The sequence below is a fragment of the Lonchura striata genome, chromosome 29 (genome assembly GCF_046129695.1).
Source record: "Lonchura striata isolate bLonStr1 chromosome 29, bLonStr1.mat, whole genome shotgun sequence".
Classification (NCBI taxonomy): domain Eukaryota; kingdom Metazoa; phylum Chordata; class Aves; order Passeriformes; family Estrildidae; genus Lonchura; species Lonchura striata.
In genome coordinates, this window is record NC_134631.1 from 4,764,697 (window position 1) to 4,782,596 (window position 17,900).

Here is a 17,900-nt window from a genome sequence, read left to right on the forward strand (position 1 = left end):
CTCCTGTCTGGCTTCCAGGTCTGCAATTTCCTCCTCCAAGTGCAGCTGGTGCTGCCAAAGGATTACCTCCTGCTCCTTCATCCTCTGGACAATTCCTTTATCATCCTCAGGAGAAATCCCATTCTTTCCAGAGGGCTGGTTGATGCTGACAATGTTCATCAACACCAGGTACCTATGGAAGATTCCTTCAGCCATGGCTGATCCTTCCCTGAAAGAGAAAGAAAGGAGGCCAGAGCCAAGATCCAGACTATATTGCCTCGGGAAGAGACAGGAAAGAGGCTCGCCCCTGGCAGGAAGGCTCTGGCCAGCCCTGCAGAAAGGCTGGAGGCCAGAGGTGCTCCTCAGGGCTCGCCTGCTGCTGCCAGCTCCAGCCCAGCTGCCCAAAGAGGCCTCCATGAGTACGTGATGAGGAGGAAGAGGAGGAAGTGTGAGACACAGGGACACAAACCTGTGCAGCCGGGTTTGATGAGAGAGAAGCTCAGCATTGCAGATGGCAGAAGAAACCAAGCCCAGTCCCCCAAGCAGGAGGAGGAGAGGAAGGGCCTCCCAAGCTGGCTGCAGGCAGACAGTGGAGACCTTGCCCAGATGATCCCAAATGGGCTGGGGGGAGGGAATACACAGCCCTGTTTTCCAGCTGCTCCCACCACTTCTGACCCTGACAATGTCATGAGACAAAGCCCGATGAAATCCTGATCCGCGTGGGCAACTGAGCCCTTGAAGGGCTTAGTGTCAGGTCAAGGCTTCCTTTCCCTCCCAAAGCCTTCCCTTGGCAGCCTTGGGCAGGGGATTCATCCTCCCTCCCTCCTCCTTCCCACAGACCTGCTCAGAACCACTCCATGGGCACTTTCCATTCTCTGTGTCCGTCCTCAAGTGCAGTGCCAACCTGAGTCAGTCCTGGCTCTGTCCTGAGCTCCCAGGATCTCACAGGCTAAGATGGCAATGCTCAGCCAAACCAGGGCCCTGCCCCTGCCAGCAGCACCCCCAGAAGCAGCAGCACCCCCACAAGCAGCAGCAGCAGCAGCAGCAGCAGCAGCTCAGTCGCCTCTCAGCTGTTGGTGCCCCTGCACTGCAGCCCCTCCCGCTGGCACCAACCTTCCCTCATGGCCTTGGAGACAGTCCTGAATCCATCCATGGGGTCACAGAGCCATGGAATCCCAGAGTTCCAGGTTCCTGGAATCCTAGAGTCATTGAATCCTGAGAACCACACTCAGAGGAGGAGGAGGAGGAGGAGGAGGAGTAGGACGAGAATGAGGAGGAGGACAAGGAAGAGGAGGAGGAGGAGGAGGCGGATGAGGACAACAATGAGGTGGAAGATGAGGAGGAGGAATAGGAGGAGGAAGAGAGAGAATGAGGACAAGGAGGATGATGAGGAGGATGAGGAGGAGGAGGAGGAGAACGAGGAGGAGGAGGAGAAGAAGGATGAGGAAGATGAAGGCGAGGAAGAGGAGGATGAGGAGGAGGAGAAAGAGGAGGAGCAGGAGGAGGAAGAGGAGGAGGATGAGGACAAGGAGGACGAAGGCAAGGACAAGGAGGATGAGGACGATGATGAGGAGGACGAGGGCAAGGAAGAGGAGGAGGAGGAGGCAGAGAAGGACGAAGAGGAGAAGGAGGAGGAGGAGGAGGAAAAGGATGAAGATGAGGAGGACAAGGAGGATGAGGATGAGGAGGATGAGGAGGAAAATGAAGATGAACAGGAGGAGGAGGAGGAGGAGGAGAATAAAGAAGAGGAGAAGGAGGAGGACAAGGATGAGGAGGACCAGGAGGAGAAGGGCGAGGAGGATGAGGACGAGCAGGATGGGGATGACGAGGAGGAAGAGGAGGAGGAAGATGAGGAGGAGGAGAAGGAGGAGAATGAGGATGAGGAGGAGGAATGATGAGGAGGAGGAGGATAAGGTTGAGGAGGATAAGGAGGAGGAGGAGGAGGAGGAGGAGGAGGAGGAGGAGGAGGAGGAGGCGGACAAGGATGAGGAAAAGGACGAGGATGAGGAGGACAAGGAGGACAAGCAGGAGGAGGATGAGGAAGACGAGGAGGAGGAGGAATAGGAGGAGGAAGAGGAGAAGAGGATGAGAATGAGGATGTGGAGGAGGATGATAATGAGGAGGAAGATAAGGATGAGCAGGACAAGGAGGAGGAGGAGGAGGGGCAGGACTAGGATGACAAGGAGGACAAGGAGGACAAGGACGAGGAGGAGGAGGAGGAGTAGGAGGACGAGTAAATAGAGGAGGAGGACAAGGAGGAGCAAGAGGACAAGAAGGATGAGGAAGACCAGTAGGAGGAGGAAGAGGAGGAGGAGGTGGAGGAGGAGGAAGAGGAGGAGGAGGAGGACGACAAGGACAAGGACGAGGACGAGGACAAGGATGAGGATGATGAGGATGATGAGGAGGAGGATGAGGAGGAGGAGGTGGAGAAGGGGTTGTTAAAAGAGCAGTTAAAGAATGAGTGCTGGGAACCTGTGCCCATGGAGAACCCATCTCCAGATGTGCTCCATGCCCTTAACAATGGCCCCTGGGGAAATGGAAACCTCCTGGCTGTGCACGGCTGCTCCCAATGTGCAAATACAGCCCTGGGCAGTGAGACTGGGACTGCCTGGGAAATTGTTCTGGGTGTGATGGCCCTGGCAGGGCCAGCCCAGAGGCTGCAGGGCTGGACCTTCATCGACTGGAATTAGTTAGGATAAATCAGAAGCAAATGAGTATTAACAGGAACATGAATCCAGATTCCTCCAGGACACTTTAGTTTGGTAACAGCTCACTGGAGCTTGGCCTTGCAAAGTGCTCATGTCATGGGAGGAGGAACTGATTATCAAGGAGAAATTGAAGTAATTGTGTTAAACAATATTGAACAAGATTGGATTACTTAACCCCATGACAGGGTAGCACAATTATTGATATTGTCAGTGTTTAAAACAATTGGGAAAAAAGGAGATCCACCTCAAATCACTGCTGTTGGTGGAGATAAAGGGTTTTGATCCAGCAGTGCTAATAATGGAGCCAGAGTGTGGGTCCAGAGGCCAAAGGGCCTCCCGAGGCAGCTGAAGGAACAGCTCCTGGGAAGGACAGCAGTGTTTGAATCCTGAAACCTGGGCAGGAATGATGGGAATGTGTCCCTGCAGCCAAGTGCTCTGTGTGAGAACAGGTAGATATTACAGGAGATTGTTTTACGCATCCTGCCAGACCAAATCTCCCTGTTTGCCCCAGTGAAAACTCATAACCTGGGCTCCATCTAGGATGGAGCCAGGGCCAGGCTCTTGTACTGCCCAAGGTGTATCCCTTGAAGGCCTTTTAATAAATACCTGCTTTATTCCTTTAACACTGCCTAGCTCTGTTCTAGGCAGCCTCTCAAGGCATCACCACCAAGCCAAGGGAACACGGACCAGGTCTGTCTGTCTGGGCCTCCTGGGGACCACCTGGCCACCTTGGCATGTTGAGGGCTGCTTCTCATCTGCCCTGAAGCCCTGGGGCTCTGGGCTCTCCTTCCTATGGGAGAGAACTCTCCTTCTCCTCCATGGGCCATGGCCAAAATCGGGATTCCTCCTCCAAAACTCTGTACATCCAAGGGTTGCTCCCAAGTGAAAGCTGCCAGGACAGACAGGTCTGGCTGCCCTTGGCCTCTTGGGAGCTGCCTCTCATCTGGTTTTGAAACCCTGGGGCTTGATGCTTTCCTTCCAATGCAAAGACTTGTCCTTCTTCTCAAGAGGACCATAGTCAGAATGGAGATTTCTCCTCCCAAATTCCATATATCCAAGGATCCCTCAATGACAAAAGCTGCCAGGAAGAAAGCTCTTTTTGCATGAGCCTTCCAGAAGCCACCTCTTCCTTCTTCTTCCTTTGAAACACTTGGGCTCTGTATTTGCATTCCTATGGAAAAGAACTGTCCTTCTACTCCAGGTGTCCATGTGTGAAATTGAGATTCCACCTCTAAAATTCCCTATATCCAAGGGTTGCTCCCAGCCAAAATCTGCCAGTATCATCAAGTCTGGCTGGCCTTTGCCTCTGGTGGCTGCCCCTGCAACTCTGGGGCTCGGTTCTTTCCTTCCCATGGAGATCACTGTGACACTGTGGGCACCTCATGGAACCAAGGGGATCATTGTGGCACCACTGGAGCCCATGGAACCAAGGGGCCATGGTGACACCGCGGGGCTTCATGGACCCAGAGACCATTGTGACTCTGTGGGGCCTGATGGAACCATGGAGACCATTCTGACCCTTCAGGGCCCCGTGTCACCAAGGGGACATTGTGACACCTCAGGGCCTCCTGGAAGCAAGGGACCATTGGGACACTGTGGGGTCCCATGGAAGCGAGGGAACATGGAACAGGTCTGGCTGGCTTGGCCTGCCAGGGGCCACCTGACAGGTCTGGCTGTCAAGGTCTGGGATGTCAAGGGCTGCCTCTCATCAGCTCCTGGAGCACTGGGGCTCAGTGCTCTACTTTGTATGGAAAAGAACCGTCTGTCATTTCAGATGCCCATTGCCAAAACTGGTATTCTCCCTAAAAAGTTTCCTGTATTCAAGGGTATCTCTCAGAACAGAATCTGGCATCTCTGGCTGGCCTTGTCCTTAGGTGGTCACTTCTCATTTGCACCTAAAACAGTGGGACTCTGTTCCTTCATTCCTATGGAAAAGAACTGGTCCTCATGTCCAGGAACCATGGCCAAAATATGAATTGGCCATCAAGCCCAGCCGGACTCACATAGCCATCTGTAGGCCCAAGGGGAGATATTGACTCTTCCAGAGCTGCCATCCTCCCTCCAGTGAGAGAAAATAACACAGGGGAGGCACACAGAGGAGCAACATGAAGACACCAAGGTCACTGAAGAGGAACTTTATTCCCAGATGGGAGGGATGAGGAGATGCCTTGATCTTGGGGCTGGAATCCTCTGCTAAAGCTGTGGAGAAGGATGTCATTGATACATCAGACTCTCTTTTTCCCTATAATGCACTGAAAAGTATGGAGAGATGACTTGTTCAGCAAAGGCCTCCATGCTAAAGTAAGGAAATGTTGCAGTAGCTGTGATCCCATGAGAAGTTTGAACATTGAAAGAGAGAAGAGTGATGAGACCCTGTGCCCTCAGGGAGAGAAGAAGACCTCTGTTCCCAGAGATGAAGATGATTTCAGAAATAGATGAAGAGATCTGTTGCTCTTAAACAGCTCATCTTGAAACTAATACCCCATAAGTTGGCATCACCCATAAGCTCAGCTGTGGGAAAAGGTGGGAAAAAATGGGAGGGATTTCATGATTACAGATTTTTCCAGGCAGTGGTTATTCGTGGAAATGAAAAGCCGTGAGATAACAGTTTTCTTGTGGAGAATTCTCCATAACATTAACAAGAGGTACTTCTCTCCTGATGTGAACTGAAGAAAGATTAGAATATTCTAGACGTGGTAAACTGACTGAAAATTTTAGGTTTAGTCTCTACATTGTCAGGTTGTATGGAGAGAGGATGTTCAGAAAGTTCAGAAAGTTTTGTTCATATTCTTGTTACTCTTTCATTTAGGTGCTGTTAATAAACTTTTATTTACACTCTTAAAGTTTTGAGCCCACTTTGCCTTTCTCCTAATCCTATCTCACAGCAGGAAATGACTAAGTATATTCTAATGAGTGCACTCGTAATTAGCCAACACTGAACCCACCATACTAATTGATGCGTTGGCCGAGAAATCTCAAATTGGCGAACCAAAATCACTACAGAAACTTCCTGATGAACTGCACTAGAGCAGAGGGAAATCAAGGCAGAGCCATGGATTGTCAGGACTTGCTTGATACTAATGAGCCCCGTGGTGTATTTGGAGCTGAGCCCTGGAACCTCAGGGCCTGAGAGGAGATGGCACAAATCTTTCCAGGAGTCAAAGTCAGAAGAAAACCCCAAAGTTTCTCGAGTCATTAATGGGACCCCTTGAGGTCCATCCCCAACAAAGGTTCCTGATGGACTCGTTGGAGGAGAGAATTGGAGGCCAGGATGGCACAAAAACCTCTCAGAGACTGAAAACGGCAAAAAAACCTCTCAGCATGGAAAAGAAAATCCAAAGTACCTTGCAAAAGTTAAGAATCTCAAAGTATTCATGAGCCCCACTGAGTGCCTGCACAAAGCTCTCAAAGGACTCATTAAAGCAGATAACTGGGGCCATGATTGCACAAACCTCTCACAGAGTCTGTAGCAAAAGGAAAACACCAAGTACCTTAAAAGAACTGAAGTACCTTGAAGCATGAATGGGCCCCACTGAGTGTTGTTACTGACAAAGCCTCTCCAGGGACTAATTAAAGCAGATAATTGGAGGCCATGATTGCAGAAACCTCTCAGAGACTCCAAGGCAAAAGCAAAAGCCAAAGTCCTTTGAAAAACCTGCAGTCCCTGGGAGCATGAAGGAGCCCCCAGGGCCATTCCTGACCAAGGCTCCCCAGGGACTCCTTCCAGGAGATCCTTGAGGCCACTGGGATGTGGGCTAGGGGGGGATGCTGAGGGCAGGAGCAGGGGCTGACAGTGCCCAGCCTGGCTGGGGCTGTGCCAGGAGGCCCCAGGGCCTCAGGACAAGGTGTCTCCTCACAGCCCTTGGTGGTACAGACCCTGCTGTGCCCCAGGGCACCAAGACTTGGCTTCTCTTTGTTCCCTCCTGCCATCAGTGCCTCCAGTTCTCTGCTCTGCCTGAGGCCTGGGGACACTTTCTCAGTCGTGTCCCTCAGTGGTACCCATTAAAAGTCCAAGAAACTTTGGAGTTGGATTCTGACTTGGAGCTCTGGAGAGGTTTCTGCAGCTCCCGCTCAGGGCCTGATGTTCAGGGCCTGAGCACAAAGCTCCAGAGGGTCATTAAAGTCCTTGTGCTGTATCTGTGCTGCTGAGCTGGGCCAGGCTCCTGGCACAGAGAGTGATCCTGGTAACCAAGCAGAGCTTCAAAAGCACATTTCTCTTGCTGAGCAGCTCTTCTCCCAGCCCAGCAGTGTGGGAACTCAAAATGCCTCTCAGACATTTTTAGAGGTTCCAAGCCGTAGTCAGACGCAGTCTGGACCCCAGCAGGCAGCTGGATTTAGCTGTGATTTCGAGTTTGAACCATGGAATGAATTACCAACTTTGAAGGTAGAACAAGCAGTCACAAAGTGCTAAATAGTATAGTAAATATAGTCACAAAATAGAGATAAATATTTTTTAGTAGTGTACAGGGGGGTTTTAGTACATATACAGGGGGGTTTTTACTTTGTACATAGGGGTCAGAAGTTCTAAGATGGAAGAAAGTGGGCTAAACCCATCCTTCTTCTTTCTTCTTCCTTACCTCCATGTTCTTGATAATGTTGGCACTCATAGATTAGTTTAGAATAGAAAAACACTTAGTAACATAAATAATAAGTATTGAAGAATAATTATAAACATGTTATACGTAATATATCTTATAAAAGATAGCAACAGCCCTAGGCGGAGAGAGAAGAGAAGAAGACACCAAACAGTCAAGGTGTCAAGAGTATGTGCCTCTCTACCTGGGCCACTGACCAAAGAGCCGCAGCCCGAAAACTTAATCTGTTAGATAACTAGCAATAAAACATCTTGAGACCAAACAAGAAGAAACTGTGGAGTTTTCCTTTGAAAACGCGGGTTAAAGAAGAAGCTCTACCACCACACGAGAACCCCAGCCAAACCCAAAGTTCCCACAACTGGCGTCCCTGTGGGTGGGCATCAACAAGAAGACCAAAAAGAAACATCAAACAACCTCCAACCTTCATCAGCGGAGAAAGAAAAAAAAAAAGAGAGAAGAGCAGAGCACACACTCGCCACAAATTCCAAGACGAGAGGGAGCGGACAGCTCGAGATAAGAACCTGACCTTCACCGAAACAACTCGTCTCGGGGACTTTTCAGGGAGGAGACGACCCAGAAGCGCGCCTGGGATCTCTCACCTGTGACCTGATGGACGGTGATCAGTGCCATCTCCGGACTGACCTCGAGCCGACACAGCTTTTGGTGAGAACGGTCAAAATTAAGAACATGGGGGGGGAATTCTCCCAAGAGGAAAAAGAAATAGTATCTGCTTTCCAGGGCATCATCTCTGCCCATCCGGTAGAGATTGCTCAAAAGGAGTTGAAAGATTTATTATTATGGGTGCGGTGTAACTTCCCACACTCAGATCCAGATTTGTTGTATGAGCCAAATTTTTGGCAGGAAATTAACAAGCAATTATATTATCAGGCTATAAAAAATAACAAGCTTGCCACAAAACTTTTATCTTCAGCAAGAACAGTTCTAGAGTCACTCTCACAATGCGGCAGCTCAAGCCAGGCAGCTACGGCTCCTGGTGACAAACAGGAGGGGGGACAGTCCGGCCAGCAGCTTGGGACAGATCCTCTCACCACAGACACAGGACAGGCAGGATTGCTTTCTGTGGAAAATCAGGGAGATGATACCCCATCGCGTCCCGTGTCCCCGGGTTCTCACTGTTCCTCAGTTTCCCAAGAGTCCCTAAGCTCCTCCGACGCAGAAATTCCACAGACGGAGGCAAGTGAGCAAGGCACAGTCGCGACCCTCAGTGGGAGGAAGGCCTTGCCCAAGTCCAAACCCACGCTGGGGGGGGCGGCGGCGGCGGCAGCAGCTCCGGTGGGGGAAGGTGCGAACGTGAGTGCAGAGCAGGGGGAGGAGGGAGAGGAAAGCGCCTCCACATCTGCGCAGGCTGGGAGTTCAAAACAGCCCGCGCAGAAAGCGAGGCCGGGGAGAGCGGTGGGGGCGGGACAGATCGGGGCGAAAGTGGGGGGTGCGAGTGCGGCAGTGGTACGCTCGGAGTACCCGGGGACGCGTTCAGGGTCGAGAATCCGTGAAGCCGCAGAAGCGGCTGCCCAAAGGGCGCGGGAACTTGGCTCCATGACCACAGCAGCCAGGGCTGCTGAGGAAGCGGCAGAGGGACAGCGGGAGGCGTTCCTCGCTGCAGCTCAGGCGGCGGGCACGTGTGTGAAGGTTGAGCAAAACCCGACAGCCACGGGTGGAGGGGGTTTCTCACATTTCGAATGCGCGGGACGGGCACACAGGGGGCGGAGCCGGCGCGCGCAGGCTGTGGGTGCTGGCATGGAGCCAGGAGACGGGCAAAGTGAGACGGAAACATCAGGGTTGGAATGGGAACAGGAGGGTGATTGCGTCAGCCTTGGGGGGGACGGCAGTGGCTCTGATTCGGAGGCGGTGCGGGGCGGAGCGAGGCCAAAGCATAGCCAGGGTTGAAGCAGGAGCGTTCACTCCCCTGAGATGACGCAGGCAGGGATGGGGCGTGGCCAGGAGGTAAACATTCCTCAGGGCACAGTTCCATCACAGTTCCCATGGCAACAGACGGCCCAAGCCCACGGCCAATCCCTGTCTGCTTCTGACATGACCAAATTAGAACAGTTGTTACAACAAGAGTCAGTTTCATCAACTGCAGGGATTGCAAACGTGAATCAGTTGTTAAGAGAAATGCTCAAAGGTTTATCGGGAATTAGTGTGGGATTTGCAAATGTAAATCAGTTGACAGAAGAGATGCTAAAATGTTTATCGAAATGCAGATTGAAGAGCAGAGTGCGGTTCCGACCTCAGCTGGTCAGGCGGCAGCGCCATCTAGCGGCGGAACCACAACATTGCAACAGGCGGCGCAGAACTTGTCCGGTCAGGGCACTGCGCCACCCAGTGGTGGGACTGTAACATTGCAGGACTTTTTTCCAGTTTCTAATAAGAAAAACTCCAGGGTGAAAAAGGTCACATCTGCACGGCAGCAGGAACCTCCACTGACACCGGAACAGTGCGAGACTCAGGACACTTCTGCTGAGGCGCAGCAACGAGAGGAAATGATACGCATCACCGCTTCGGAGGGTGTCCCAGCTTGGACAATTCCAAAATCAAGGTCTGCCAAACTTTCAGGGCAGAGAGAGTCAATTTTAATATCAAAGGGGGTTGTTGAATTTCTTTTACGATATTTAAGCACAGCCTTAGAGTCACAGCCAGAACTGTTGGTTCATCTTCCAAAAATTTTCCAAATAATGCAAGGCAGTCGTGTGTTCTCCTCCACAGCAGATGCTTCACTTTTCTCCAGAGGCTTCCAGCCTTCGTCTTCACAGATGCTGCAAACGCCATTGGTATCGGTGAGTGCTGCTGCACCAAAACTACAGCCACAACAGATGACTCCACCCTACAGGCAAGTACCCACTGAATTTACAGCTTTGCAGAGCGCAAAAGTGGACTAGCAAGACATTCGAGCAAAATTAGAGAAAGAGAAAGGTTTATTGCAGAGCTCAGGAAATATAATGATGCCAGTGAACTATGACGCTCAGGGCCAAAACCCGAGATGGGAGCGCCTGGACCGTGGAGCAATCAAAGATTTAGCTAAGGCCATTCGGGACAATAGGTTGTCATCACCATATTTCAAGCAAATGTTAAAAAGTATTTTTGGAATGTATGATTTAACACCGTATAATCTTAAATATCTTGCAACATCAGTCCTTACAGACACCCAAGCTCTCGTGTGGCAGAAGGCGTGGAGGAGATCCCTAGAGGAGCTGAGAGCCAAATACCAGGGTGGGCCAAATGCAAACCTCACCATGGTGCAGCTTGCTGGTGATCCTCCTAAGGACGATCCAACTCAACAGGCGGTGAGACTCCCGCGTCACGTGCTCAGCGACATCAAAGAGGCAGCACGGAGGGCGATTCTTCAAATTGCTCCAGCGGGGGTCCAAGACACCATCTACACTGAGATCAAACAGGGTCCTACAGAGCCGTTTTCTTCATTCGTAGATCGTCTTTCTCAGGCGGTGGAGCGGCAGGTGAGTGAGGAGGGAGCGAAACCACACCTGGTCAAAAGCCTCGCGTTCTCCAATGCCAATCCGGAGTGCAGACGAATCATCAGCATGATGCCGCACCAGGCCACCTTGGCAAACATGATCGAGGCGTGCAGCAAGGTGGGGACACCACAACATGTTGCTTCCATCATGGAGGAACACTTGGGAGATCAAATTGAAAAACGTGTTAGGGAAGCTCTTGCAAATTATACAAAGGGCAACCCTAATGCAGAAAGACGGTGCTTTGGGTGTGGGGCACAAGGACATATTAAAAGGAACTGCCCACAACTTTCAAAGCCCAACAAGCCACCAGACCTTTACCCTCAGTGCAGGAGAGGGAAACATCTCGCAAGTGAGTGTCACTCACAAACAGATGTGGATGAGAAACTTCTTCCTATTCCGGGAAACGGGAAAAAGAGCGCGAATCAATGCCAGCGCGCTCAGACACAAATCCTGGCAGTGACACAGAACCAGCAAGGACAATCCTCGGGGAGCAACAAACAGAACCCCTCAGCAGAGCAATCTCCAAAATCCCCAGCAACCCAGACTTGGTACCACCCAGATTCCAATGCATCTTGGCAACCTCCAAGTTGACGTGTCTTTTGGACAATAGCCATGCAGTGATACCTACAGGTGTCACAGGGACTTCTTAGAAAAGACAGGACTTTTTAATAATGGCCAAGGACAGGAGCAGTATCCTTGGACTTGTTGTTTATCCATCTTTGATTTCAGCAAACCGTAATGAGGAGTTGATGGTCACAGCAAAAGCCTTGCAACCACCTCTAACAATTCCACAAAACACACCGATTGCTCGAGCTATGGCTTTGCCATCTCATCCAGAAAGGCAAGCCATGCCGGTGTTCAACAAACGGGACTCTTTTCCTGGTGATCAAGCAGAAGTGCATGCATCTTAGGTGAAACATTTGAGCCGAGATCGGCCCATTGTTACTTGTCAGTTGACTTATAACGAAAAGACAATTGCTATTACAAGGATACTTAACACAGGAGCGGATGTTACAGTTATTTCATACATTTTTTGGCCTCAGAAATGGGACTTAGTTGCACCTTTAGGTTCTCTCACAGGCATAGGGGGGAGTTCCCTGTGCATGCAGAGTGAGAACGCAATTGTTGTCACAGGTCCGAGAAAAAAGTCAGCAGTTATCCGTCCTTTCATCGTGCAAAAGCCCATCACAGTATGGGGAAGAGACCTTTTGGCACAATGGGGACTGAAATGAGAATTAGATTTTTAACAGGGGTCACTGTGGCACTCGCCACTTTAAAACTAGCCTAGAAAACAAATGATCCTGTTTAGGTAGATCAGTGGCCCCTAGAGCAAAAAAAATTGAGTGCATTAAAAAAGTTAGTCCAAGAACAGCTACAGAAGGGACACATCAAACCAACAAACAGCCCATGGAATTCCCCAGTGTTTGTCATTCACAAGAAAACTTCAGAGTCTTGGAGACTGCTTCATGATCTCAAGAAAATCAACGAAGTCATCGAGGACATGGGGCCACTGCAGCTTAGGCTTCCATCTCTCTCGATGATCCCAAGGGACTGGTCGCTTGTGATCATTGATCTCAAGGACTGTTTTTTCAGCATTCCACTTCATCCAGATGATGCTCCACGCTTTGCGTTTTCTGTCCCAAGCATCAACAGAGAAGAACCTTTGCAGAGATACCACTGGACGGTTCTTCCTCAGAGACTCAAAAACTCTCCAAGCATTTACCAATGGTATGTGGCCCAAGCTTTACACCCAGCACGAGAGAAACATCCAAAAGCAAAAATTATCCATTATATAGATGATTTGCTCATTGCAGCACCAACAAAACAGGAGGTGCAAGAAGTTCGTGACTGTGTGATTGCGCAGGTGCAAAAAGCAAGACTGGAAATTAGTACACCAAAAATACAAGAAATTACACCTTAAAAATACCTGGAGTGGAAAATCACGAAACAAACAATAAGGCCACAGAAACTGGAAATCAACACAAAGGTCACCAATCTCCAAGATTTGCAACAGCTTTTGGGGGAGATCAACTAGATGAGACCGATCCTGAGAATCACCAATGATGACATCTCGTCGTTGCTCGATCTTTTGAGAGGGGACAATAACATCAAATCTCCCAGAACTCTGACGCCTGAAGCAAAAAAGGATCTTGAAAAGATCACAGACATAATTCAGCAGAGACAAACACATCGCTTTGTAGAATCATTGCCTTTTCATTTAGCAGTGTTGGGGGAAACAGCACAATTATATAAGTTAATTTTCCAATAAGATTTGTCTCAAATAGACCCTCTTTTGTTGATAGAGTGGGTTTTCTTAGCTTACAGGCCCTCAAAAACAATTCTTACAGATCTAGAAATGGTAGCACAGATTATCATTAAAGCGAGAACCAGGTTGTTAACAATGTCAGGCAGAGATTTCTCAGTTATTCATGTTCCTTTGAAAAAAGTATATTTTGAATGGGCGATGCAGAAATCACAAGATTTTGCAATTGCTCTGTTAGGTTATCCAAGAATTTGTACTGTTCATTTTCCAGCTCACAGGATGCTGAATGCGAAAGTAAGTCTCAGAGAAAAGCCAAAAATAAGCCAAGAACCAGTGGAAGGGGTGACAATGTTCACCAATGGTTCAAGAAAAACTCACAAATCAGTAGTTACATGGCAAAATTCAAAAACAGGAGAGTGGGAATCAGACATAAAAATGGTACAGAGTTCACCACAAATTGTAGAATTACCAGCAGTTGTCAGGGTTTTTCAATTGTTTCAGGAACCTCTCAATCTGGTCACAGATTCAGCATATGTTGCAAATGTGGTCAAACGGTTAGAAGGATCACTTTTGAAACACACTGACAATGAAATTTTATATTCATATCTGTCATGCATGAAAACAATTTTAGAAAATAGAGAACACAAATATTTTGTTACACATGTCAGGGCACACTCATCACTCCCAGAGTTCTTAGCAGAGGGAAATACTCAAGCAAACAAACTCACAATGATAATATCTCAGACATTGCCGGATATTTTTGAGCAGGCAAAATTGAGCCATGCATTTTTCCATCAAAATGCACAGGCATTGATGGAATCCTTTCGCCTCTCCAAAAGTCAGGCGAGGAAGATCATCAATGCTTGTCCAGACTGTCAGCTTGTGCAGCCTCCTGCGTCTACAGGAGCTGTCAATCCAAGGGGATTGCAGAGTCTTCAGCTCTGGCAGGCTGATGTCACAAAATACCCATCTTTTGGGAGGCTCAAAAATATCCATGTTTCAGTTGACACATTTTCAGGGGCAATTTTTGCATCATTACATACAGGGGAAACCGCAGAACATGCCTGCAGACACTTTTTGCAAGCTTTTGCATCACTCGGGGTGCCACAAGAAATAAAAACAAATAATGGTCCGACTTATACAAATAAAGTACTTAACAAATTTTTAAAAAAATAAGAAGTAAAACACATTTTTAGTATTCCTTATTCTCCCTCAAGTCAAGCAATCATTGAAAGAACACATCACACCCTGAAATCCCTTTTAGATAAACAGAAAAGGGGAGAGGCAAGCTCAACACCTTATATGCGGCTAAACAAAGCTCTATATGTATTAAATTTTTTAAATAGTTCTTTCTCAAAGCCCACACCACCAATTGTTAGGCATTTTACAAACAGTACACAAGCAAAGTTAAGAGAAAATCCTTTAGTTTTAATCAGAAATCCAGAATCAGGACAAATTAAAAGTCCATTTACATTAATAACTTAGGGCAAGGGTTTCGCTTGTGTTTCCACAGAGCGAGGACCGAAATGGGTGTCAGCGAGGCACGTGAAACCTTTTCAAATACAAAAGCAGGTAAATGCAGACCCGAGGAGCAAAGAAGAGAACACGCAGACAGAGGCAGACAAAGACGCTGCAAACGTCTCGTCAGACAACAATTAATTATTCAGAGACTTAGGGTTTTTCGAGGAAATTAAGTGTCATTTGAATATTGCTGCATTGCAGGGTTTTTCACAAAGGTTGGGGACATAGACATAGAGTTTAGACAAGTAGTATTCATGTGTCTCATTCTCTTGTCCGTTACTTTAGACAATGAGACAGACTTTCCCATGAAACAACCAAGGGAAAATGTGTGGGAAACTTTGGCAAAGGCAGCGGGTCTAAACAATATTTGTCTAACTCATTCAAAGCCAGGGAAACCATTTTCAACATGTTTGGTAAGTGTGCCAGTGAAGGAGTAGCCAATTCCAAAAAATATCCCTCTAAAGGTTTTAAAAACCTTTTCAGATCCTATAGAAGGGTGGCATGTTTAGACACCATACCTTCCTGTGGCTCACCTAGAACCTCCAGAGCTAGATATTTTTAGGTCAACAAAAATGAAATATTACATCAAATTTAATCCAGTGGGAGTGGCAAAGACAGATAATCATACAATAGATGTCACTCCAAATCAATCTTTTTATAAAAATGCATCATCTTGGTGCAATTACACCAAGGTGACAAGCAAAGCATCCCTTCAACACCCAGTCACTTTACCGAAGGGAGTGTTTTTGATTTGCAGAGACAAAGTTTAGCCTACTATCCCTACAAAAATCAAGGGCAGTCCATACAACATTAGGGAACTCTCATTAATTGCACCTGATTTAAAAACTTTAAAGGAGCAGACATGCAAAGAAAAAAGATCCCTTAATCAATATAGTCCAAATTGTGATGATGATGTTTATACCTAAGACAAGGCTCGGAGAATTGCAGTTGCAATCTTCTCGCCCCAAACAGCATCGGGGGTGGCCTTGACACAATTAGACCACAGAGCTTGCTGGCTGAGCAAACACAGTCGTGCCATTTCGTCTGCACTGAGTGACATGTTAACAGACATCAGCAGTGCAAGACAGGCAGTGCTTCAAAACAGAGCGGCAATTGATTATTTGCTACTGTCACATGGGCACAGATGTAAAGAATTTAAGGAGATGTGCTGCATGAACTTGTCAGATCATTCAAAATCCATTCATGAAAATATAAAACAAATAAAAAATAATATCACCAAGCTGAAAAAAGTAACAGGGTCCTAGTGGGATAATTTCTTTAACCTTTTTGATCTCTCACCAATGTGGAAAGAAATTTTAAAAGTAATATCATATATTCTTATAAGGCTTATAGTTCTTCTGCTTGTCATGCCATGCATTTTCATGTGTATTCGAAGGGCCTTGAACAAAGTGGCAAAGCAAATATTTTTAGTTCAAACAGGGAGGGGAGATGTGGGAACTCAAAATGCCTCTCAGACATTTTTAGAGGTTCCAAGCCGTAGTCAGACGCAGTCTGGACCCCAGCAGGCAGCTGGATTTAGCTGTGATTTCGAGTTTGAACCATGGAATGAATTACCAACTTTGAAGGTAGAACAAGCAGTCACAAAGTGCTAAATAGTATAGTAAATATAGTCACAAAATAGAGATAAATATTTTTTAGTAGTGTACAGGGGGGTTTTAGTACATATACAGGGGGGTTTTTACTTTGTACATAGGGGTCAGAAGTTCTAAGATGGAAGAAAGTGGGCTAAACCCATCCTTCTTCTTTCTTCTTCCTTACCTCCATGTTCTTGATAATGTTGGCACTCATAGATTAGTTTAGAATAGAAAAACACTTAGTAACATAAATAATAAGTATTGAAGAATAATTATAAACATGTTATACGTAATATATCTTATAAAAGATAGCAACAGCCCTAGGCGGAGAGAGAAGAGAAGAAGACACCAGTCAAGGCGTCAAGAGTATGTGCCTCTCTACCTGGGCCACTGACCAAAGAGCCGCAGCCTGAAAACTTAATCTGTTAGATAACTAGCAATAAAACATCTTGAGACCAAACAAGAAGAAACTGTGGAGTTTTCCTTTGAAAACACGGGTTAAAGAAGAAGCTCTACCACCACACAAGAACCCCAGCCAAACCCAAAGTTCCCACACAGCAGGGCTGGGGCACTGCCTGCAGCCAGCCTGGGCACAGCACAGAGGCACAGAGAGCTTCAATCAGTCAGGGCTGGGAAGGGGCTGAGAAGTGCCTGGGGCAGAATCACTGCCAGCCCTTGGCACAGGAACCTCTGGCTGAAGGACAATGCAGCTGCAGCTCCTGCAGTGATCTCCTAAAGCTGGAACATCCCAATGCCCACAGACCCTGTGAGTGCATTCTCTGCTCATCTCCTGTGCAGAGCAGCCAGGGGTGCCCAGGGCTGTCCTGCAGAGCAGGGTCCTGCAGCCCAGGGCGCTGTGCTGGGCCAGGGACTCTGCTGCCTGCCAGGGACAGCTCTCAGCCGGCCCTGGAGCTGCTCCCAGCGCTGGCCAGGAGCTGTGGGGGAAAGGAGCCACCCTGAGCAGGGCAGGTGCTGCTGCTGAGAGGGGCTGGCTGGGGCAGGGCTGCTCCCAGCTCCAGACCAGCCTGGGCACAGCTCCGCAGGACACTTCCCAAAGAAGGTAAGCCTGGGATTGCTGTAAAGGTCAGGAGCTTTCCTGAGAGTGTTTTCAATTTCCTGCTTGGAGCAGGATGACAATGTTGGGGTGGTGACAAAAAAATTTTTGCTTTTTATACATTTTTCATATACTCGTAGCTCTGTAAATTACTATTTTAGGATTATAAAACTATAATCCTTACTAAACTCCATTAAACTCTTAATTAGCTTTATCAAACTACTATGATGTTCTTATATAACTCTAATCTTTGCTGACACTAGTATGTTTCCTACCTTTCTCTTAGATTTTAGTACAATAAACTGACTGTCAAAATATATTCCTGAAATACTGCATAGTCTTATTATCAGGAAGAGGGCCTACAAGAAGCATATTTTGGTTTTGACCAGAATGTGAACAGTCATAACTAAAACTGGGGCAAAGAAATCCTTGGACCTACTGCAATGTGTTGAGGCAGGGGTGTGTAACTGGGGCAACTGAATCTCCTGCTGGACGTTCCTGTTAAATATCCTAATTAATCAACCTTTATGAATTGTTGAAATCAGGGTCTGGGTGTGCCCCATCCCCACTGGGACACCTGGAAGATTCCAAGAAAGGTCTGGTTTTTACTTTACTGTTTTAACACTGTTGCAAGGGGATTTTTTTCTCTTTTGATTATAGACAATAGGGGGATGAGAGAAGCAGAACAGAAATT

At 47.8% G+C, this 17,900-nt stretch overlaps 1 protein-coding gene across 1 annotated transcript in view; it reads right to left on the minus strand.

Moving 5' to 3' along the window:
* LOC144247624 (uncharacterized) overlaps nt 1–17,900 on the minus strand; it is a 1,666,419-nt gene that overhangs the window by 463,533 nt on the left and 1,184,986 nt on the right. The gene's annotated exons all lie outside the window — the stretch shown is intronic.